The sequence below is a fragment of the Ornithodoros turicata genome, chromosome 5, assembly GCF_037126465.1.
Source record: "Ornithodoros turicata isolate Travis chromosome 5, ASM3712646v1, whole genome shotgun sequence".
In the NCBI taxonomy this organism is placed as follows: domain Eukaryota; kingdom Metazoa; phylum Arthropoda; class Arachnida; order Ixodida; family Argasidae; genus Ornithodoros; species Ornithodoros turicata.
In genome coordinates, this window is record NC_088205.1 from 28,379,787 (window position 1) to 28,387,383 (window position 7,597).

At 44.1% G+C, this 7,597-nt stretch overlaps 1 long non-coding RNA gene across 1 annotated transcript; it reads left to right on the forward strand.

Moving 5' to 3' along the window:
- The first annotated feature begins 582 nt into the window (after positions 1-582).
- On the forward strand, positions 583-2,861 carry LOC135394270 (uncharacterized). The gene is made up of 3 exons (XR_010422809.1): positions 583-602; positions 2,060-2,348; positions 2,711-2,861. It is a non-coding gene; the product is annotated as an uncharacterized LOC135394270 (long non-coding RNA).
- Positions 2,862-7,597: the final 4,736 nt, after the last annotated feature.

Consider the following 7,597-nt stretch of genomic DNA (forward strand, 5'->3'; position numbering starts at 1 on the left):
CGTACTCCCAGTAATTTACCTTCCTCATGACTGTGCCAGCCTAATTAGCTTGATCGATTGAGAAATAAAAAGTATGGAGTTGTGAGCCCCGACAAAGTCGAGTTAGACTACTCCAGAACTCGTGAATAGAAAAGAAAGTAGAAAAACCAAGCTCGAGATGGCCAAGAAGCAAAACAACAACAACAACAAAAGCAAAACACACACACACAACCACAAGAACAACAACAATAACAACGACAATAACCTCAAGATGACCAGGAGGTATTAAAAAAGAAAAAAGAAAACAAGCAGGGTCCACCTGATGAACAAGAGCCAAGATTGCATGGGAACGTGTTTATTGTGTCGCAATCAGGCCTGAGCTTGTTACACCGTAAGATGGAAGAACCCAATTCATTCAGCGATTAATGAGGACGTTCAATCAGGTATGAAATCAGAAGCGTTCCTCACGTAGAATGTGAAAACCGTAAGCTCAAGGTTGTTTATTGGTGGCTGTTTCTTAATTTCCTTGGCACTCCGCCTGAAGGCGGGCTTAATCTCCCCTATAAAAGCGAGACTATTCCTTGATTTTGTCATACCCAACAGCACCAACACAGCACCAACAGGTAATGGGGCCTATTAATTCAAGAGTGGCAGCACTCTTCCTTCTTGCTATGCTTTGCGTGAGCTGTTCAGCAATAATTGGTAAATGACAACATGTCGGTTATACTTTGCCTAGCTTGGGATTAGTGGTTTTTCTGCTTACGAAATTTTAGCGGGCAGTTTTTGTATACTGGGAAAGACGCTATACTTTGTGCTTTTTTTCTCACTCTTTGTTTCGCTTCGAATCCATATATTCGTTTGAATGACGAAACTCAAACGCTCAACATGTCCTAAAGTTTCCATTTTTACATGAACAAGGACATGGGCAATCTTAGAGCCCGGAGAGTAAATATTAAATGAAATATTTAGTTTTGCATGGTAAAACAGGTTTCGTTCGCTATTTCAGTATATTTGGGAAATTAGGAAAAATGACATAATTTCTCGTTCTATTCAAAGTCAGTGTTCGTAGGTATCCAAGACACAAACATAGTTTACACCCGAGTATAAATGACAAATCCGGGAGCATAGAAAACATACAATTTTATTTAGATGATGAGTGAAATTCTGGAAAGGCAAAAAGACTCCGCGTGTCTTCAACTTCAGGGAACGGCAATGAGATCCTGCGCGAACTTCGTTTCATTCGGCAACAGACGCTGGTCCGGCGCTTTCGGCAATCAGTCTTCCCAGGATTAATACTCTACTTCGCCTCCAGATGATCTTTATGCATCCGATGGACTTTACCATCAGTATCTCCCACTCGAAAAATCATTTTACCTTCCCGGCTCACAATAGGACCATGTTTTACAGCTTCCTCTTAGCTATTGTGTAGCTACGCAGATCTATGGGTCATTGAACGTGGTCGACAAATCAAATCCAACTAAGGATAAGGCGTTATCGAACTCAAATGGTGAAAGTGAAACCAAAGAGCAGTCACAAACGTGCATTGGGAGTTTAGCTTCGTCACAGACTGCAGCGCGTACGGACAATGCTGAAAACGTGAAAAAACAGGTCTTCGTACGGTAGAGCTGCGCATGATGCAAGAGTTGTATTTTTCATTTTTTTTAAATAATACGTTCTCAAAATATTATAGGGCATATTACCGTCGCTGGAGAACAACGCTCACATGTGCATGGCAATGCACTTGGCGACACTGTCTTGTGTGAAGGCTTGTGTGAAAACCTATCCTCAAAGTTATCCATCTCTTCTGTATGGGAAGAGAACAAACGGTTCGCTGGTTTGCAATGGATAGAAAGTTTGGCAGAATCATCTTAGAAATAATTTTGTATCGCCATAGTGCAAAAGTATCTTGAAATTTTTATTCGGCTTAAAATTACGTGGCTGACAGCCATGTATTTTCTACTGTATCCTCTTTTTCACGCTTGATGTATTACTTATAATCCTCGTGGTCCATCAGGCAAACGACTTAAAGAGATGAGAGACAAATAACGTCACAATTTTTATGTATTTTGTTCCTGCGCAGAAAAACACCAACAACAACAAATGATGCAGCGTGCGGTGATCGCCATCTTTGTGCTCGTCCTTGTGGCTTGCGCTTTGGTTGCCGTTGAAGCCCAGTTCGGCGGCGGCGGGTTTGGAGGTGGATTCCGTGGTGGCTTCGGCGGTGGTGGCCCTAGCTTCGGTGGTGGATTCGGTGGTAACTTCCCTGGATTCGGTGGCGGCGGCTTCCCTGGATTCGGTGGTGGTCGTGGATTCGGCGGTGGACGCGGATTCCGTGGTGGCCGTGGATTCTATGGTTGATCATTCTACAGGTAATATGTTCACCAACCGATCTATACGCTACGCACACTGTAAAGGGGTCGAATCAAAGAACGCGCTTAGTTATATTGACAATGAAAGGAATAGAAGGAGTCCAAACAAGGTCATAAGCTTTCAAAACATTCAATACAGCTTGACGTACGATTGCCCACATGTGTCTACAGCTGAAATAACGAGCCCTTTCTGTAAGGAGCGTTGGGAGCGTAGGCGGGTCTGGATAAATAACTGAATCTTCACTCCTGCTACTATTGGCATTTAATCAATATGCATCGCACTGATAATTTGGAGAAATAAACGCGATGCTGATAAAGCGAAACATTTAGAATTATCCACTGACTGTTTCCGTTTTTTGCAGACTGTTTCAACTGAAGGCACGACGAGGTCACATTCCTGCAAGGAAGCTACCGTCCAGGCTGTCTGCCATTGAATTTGTAAAATAAGACAGACGTGTGCGACGAACTCTGCTGGTCAAAGGACGTGAATAAACACTTTTCGAAACTGCGAAATACGCCCTCTTCTCTATCAACCTTAAAGCCCCACACTCTTAAAAATGAACTTCACCGCATAGCACGGCGTACGACTTTTCGTGACAATTATGAACTACATAAGTGTCACAAAAAAGACATATCATAAAAGACATACATAATCGCTGCGCGAGCGAAACGAACCGACATAAGGAATCGTTAGCTTACCGAAACGAAAAATGACAACGAAGTTGCACGCATAACGAGGAAACAAGGTTGCTACAGCGGGCCCGTGATTTGCTCCTCGTGACGCATGACGTAACCTCCTCGTTTTCGCAATCTTTGGCTTAGGCAAACTACATACCGTGATCGGTATTATACGAGAGGGTAACCCAGGTGCATGTGCCCACAGGGAACAAGAAAATGGCGGAAGGTTTCTTTGCTATAGGAAGATAACGGAAGCTGCGAACCGTGAACCACGCAGCCGTAACCGTCAAGATGGATTTCAGTTCGATGAAATAGATTTTAGGAAGTTATTCCGCCTGTCAAAAAGAGCAGCCCACGTACTACACTGTTAGACAATTTTATACCTTTTAGGGTATAAACGGCTTGTCCCAGGGCGCATACCTTTTGAGGTATAAACGCTTCTAGGTAAAGTAATTTTATACCTCCCTCAAGGTATATTATTTGCGCCTAATGGTATAAACATATATCCCCTTGAATGTGTATTTGCAACCCGGGGTCTAATCTTGGAAAATTGGTATATTCGATTTATTTCACCGCTATATATAAAAGTGGCACTTTCATGACCTAGCTCGTAACAAAATTAGAACAAAATAATATTGAGCGACAAGTGCTTTAATAACATTAACTACCGCGAGAAGGAAAGGAAGAAAGAAAATGCCTGGAGACGCACGCACACAAACGTATACCCACAAACTCATATTCACAATCTGCAGGTGTAAAACGTGGAGGGGAGCTCGTGCAGATTACTCGCCACGCCGGAAGCAACGTGGGAGGATTTAATGGAGAACAGATACTGGTATAATGGAAACTGGTTTCGGAAAATGTGGGGCCGGTTTCGTCGGCACGGTTTTCACGGCATCTCCAAAAGCATTCAGCCTGGCTGCTAAGTCTTCCCAGTGTCGGTCCCGATGTTGACAAGTATATGTGGGCGAAAATGCCCCTCGGAATAAATTACTGATGTAGTTCCGTACGGGGACCACAGGGTTTTTCTAAAGAAAAAAGAATAAAAACAGAATTTTATTTCCGGCCCGATCAAGCAGGCCTCCCCAATCTGTAGAACCTAACCTAGACTAACCTCACTAAAGTGAGGGGGCGATTTAGCATAGTTCGTTACCTCATGCAAGATGGCAAGTTTCGACTTCGTTAGGCTTAGGCGGCAACAGCATGGAGCACTTTTGCCAACTGAATGGCAGCAGAACTTGAAAGGAACGGTGACCTACTAAGCGAACAATAGACGACGGACCGATGAGCCGGTTTCTGCTAAGGGTAGATATTTAGTCTGAGGAGAGGAAGTGACGCCACCCGACGGAACCATGTGCGCCAATGAAAACACGCTTCACAGGAAATGCCACAAGCACGTGACAAAGTCATCTGTAATCATGCCTATGACCGCTTTTTCTTCTTTTCTTTTCTTCAAGAGGTGGCAAGGTGTGTGCAAGGCGAAGGTGACTAAATGAAACATCAAAATGTTATTTGTGGCACATGCAAAATCGGAAATGTGTGAGGAGATAACGGTAATAAAAATGCAGACTGATATTTCTTTAGTGAGCATTGCTAGAAACACTCATAAGCCAACATTCTCTTAGCGTCTCAAAATTTCTTGTAAACACCTGATTTCTAGATGTTATTAGCACCGTACTTTTTCAAGAACCGTTAAAATATCATTTATGTTACTAAATAATGCGTACAGCAGTTTACTACAATAAGCATTGCTACATCGCGTGCAACAAGCGGTGGTAAACGCTATGCCGACGCTTCACCATGACAACCTCAACGTGGACATTCTGCTCCATGCGGTTGCGAGCTTTGATACCGTTCCGTTCACGCTGAGTTGGCGCTCCGTTGGCCCGATTCAGTTGGCAAAAGTTGCTCCATGCGGTTGCCGCCTTAGCAGTCCCTTGTTTCTCCTGCACTAAAAGTGAATCAGATGGTGTTGTTGACATGCATATAAAAAAGTTCTAGTCCACAGAATTTTATAATTCTTACATTTTTAGATTCAGTATATGACCTTCTTCCACTTCTCTGCAATATTTACCTTCCTAACTCCTTCACTAATTTAAAAAAAACGAGTGGTCCCGATACGGAACTACACCCTAAATTACCGTTGGTTTGCATGCATCGGGCCATAACCTCGTATTGCTGGGCAGTTGTTCGAGCACTGCGAGAACCACGCGACGATGGCATGTTTGCTCCCTTCCAAATGACGTTGACGCGCTCGCGCCCCAGGCGTAGTCAGCTAATATCAAGTGCACGGCCGTAACGACACCGGTTGACGAAGAAATGCGATTGCGCCAAGGGGATATCGTCGTTAGGTTTGTTCTATTCGGCAGCCTCCTGCTTCGCTTGCCGTGTTAGGGACGGAGAAGAGGATGAGAAGGACCGCGCGTATCGCTCGGGTTCTGTACCTTCCCCCATTTCGGTATGCAGCCGAGTATGTTCGGTCGAAGTTGTGGTCAGAGATTACGCCACTGTCCCGTTGACGAAGCAAGCACGAAATATGCCACGTGAAACCCGTCTCGCGCTAGTTTTAACGATCGCCGTTGCTCTTGTTAGCTCGTAAGGTGGACTTGCGATTAAGCCACGATATCGTTCGATGTGAAGGTTAGCTAGGATCGTGCGATGCGGTGAAGTTCATTTTTAAGAGTGCAGGACAGATTTTCTTTTCAGGAGGTAAGGAAGATTTCATTGGCTTCGAAATGGGAGAGGGTGATCAGTGACGTAACCAGAATAACAAGAAAATGAGCGCGCTGTTACAGCCCGCTTTTGGTCGCGCGTTCACGCTTATCATCACTTCTCAGTAGTTGCTTTAGGGTCCATGCTACGTGCTCCTCACTTTGCAAAACGAAGTTCGGGCTATGGAATTCTTGGGATCTTCATTCGTCTGCAGTGAGGGTCGCGTGCTATTGGATTTCGGGGGCACATGGCCACTTCACACGTCGCTTAGCAGACGACGTCTGTTATGTTTTATCGTGTAGTGACAGCATATCAAATGTCAGCGAGATTGATATGCGGTACAGAAAAGAATGCAGCGATTCCAACTGCAACTAGATATATAATAATTGCACGTACGCACGGTAATTATTTATTACAGGGCAGCAATACGACACGGAGAACTTACCGGAATGATCTGCGGTCCAGTGATTTATCCAGACCCCCCCCCCTATACCTCCCTAACACCCCCCAAATGTTGAGTGACACCCCCTAACTTTTTCACCTGTGTACTCCCTATAGAGGGTGCCCTAGCGATTTCAGCTTTACACACATGTCGGTAATGATACAGGGTGTTTCAAAAAACGTGTCACTCGGACTTTATAAAAAAACGGGGCGACGGAAAAATACGGGGTAAACGGCATTTGTGTGATAACTGAATTTGCCACCTTGTAAAAATATTTTCATTTGATTTTAATTAAAAGAAATTGAATTTCTTTAATTGAACTCTAGAATTTCCCAAGTCAACCTAACGTTTTTTTTACAGAATTTGAGAGCCCGTAGCGAACTTAGTCAGATCCACCAAGAAATCCACTCGATATTGCAAATGGAACTGCCCAAAAAAAGTCCCGAAGTTGAGGCTTCAGAGTTTCGGGTATTCAACGGCGCACCAAGTCAGTCGCAAAGATGCGCAGAGAACAGCACATGCTCCTCCCCTCATGAAAGATAGAAGGTCGAAAAAAAGAGGGCGGAAAAAAAGAGGCGGAATCATTTTTGTTTCCCGCTTATCAACGTATGGTGGAATGTCACCCGCCTTGTTATCGGCGCGTCTTGTGCTGCACGCCGGTACGACGATAAACTGTTCTAGCTTCATGGGGGCAGGAGCATGTCCTGCCCTTCGCGCATCTTTGCGACTGATTTGGTGCGCTGTTGAATACCCGAAACTCTGAAGCCTCAATTTCGGGACTTTTTTTTGGGCAGTTCCATTTGCAATATCGAGCGGACTTCTTGGTGGATCTGACTAAGTTCGCTACGGGCTCTCTAATTCTGTGAAAAAAACGTTAGGTTGACTTGGGAAATTTTAGAGTTCCATTAAAGAAATTCAATTTCTTTTAATTAAAATCAAATGCAAATATTTTTGCAAGGTGGCAAATTTAATTGCCACACAAATGCCGTTTACTCCGTATTTTTCCGTCGCCCCGTTTTTTTATAAAGTCCGAAAGACACGTTTTTTGAAACACCCTGTATGTTAAGCTGGAATGACAGAATTCTAATAATGCGCCCCCCCCCCCATTTTTTCCGACGCCCCTCCATGCTTGGGATTCTGGATAAACCACTGGTCTGTACTTCCGCAGCTAAATTTTTTCACAGGCCAGGGGAACGGCATCACATAAACACACTTTTGAAAGAGTACGTCATGTAGAATCATGGGAGATAGTAATAAAAAAAAAAAAAAAACGAAGTGAGGCTGCTTCCACAGTGGCTATCTTTGACTTGGGCGAACAGGAATGAAGCGAACGTAGAATGACGCAGAAGTCAGATAGTTGGATGCTCCTCAGTTGTGCCTTCACATCATTTTTAGTCGTACCCACTCTGCGGCATTA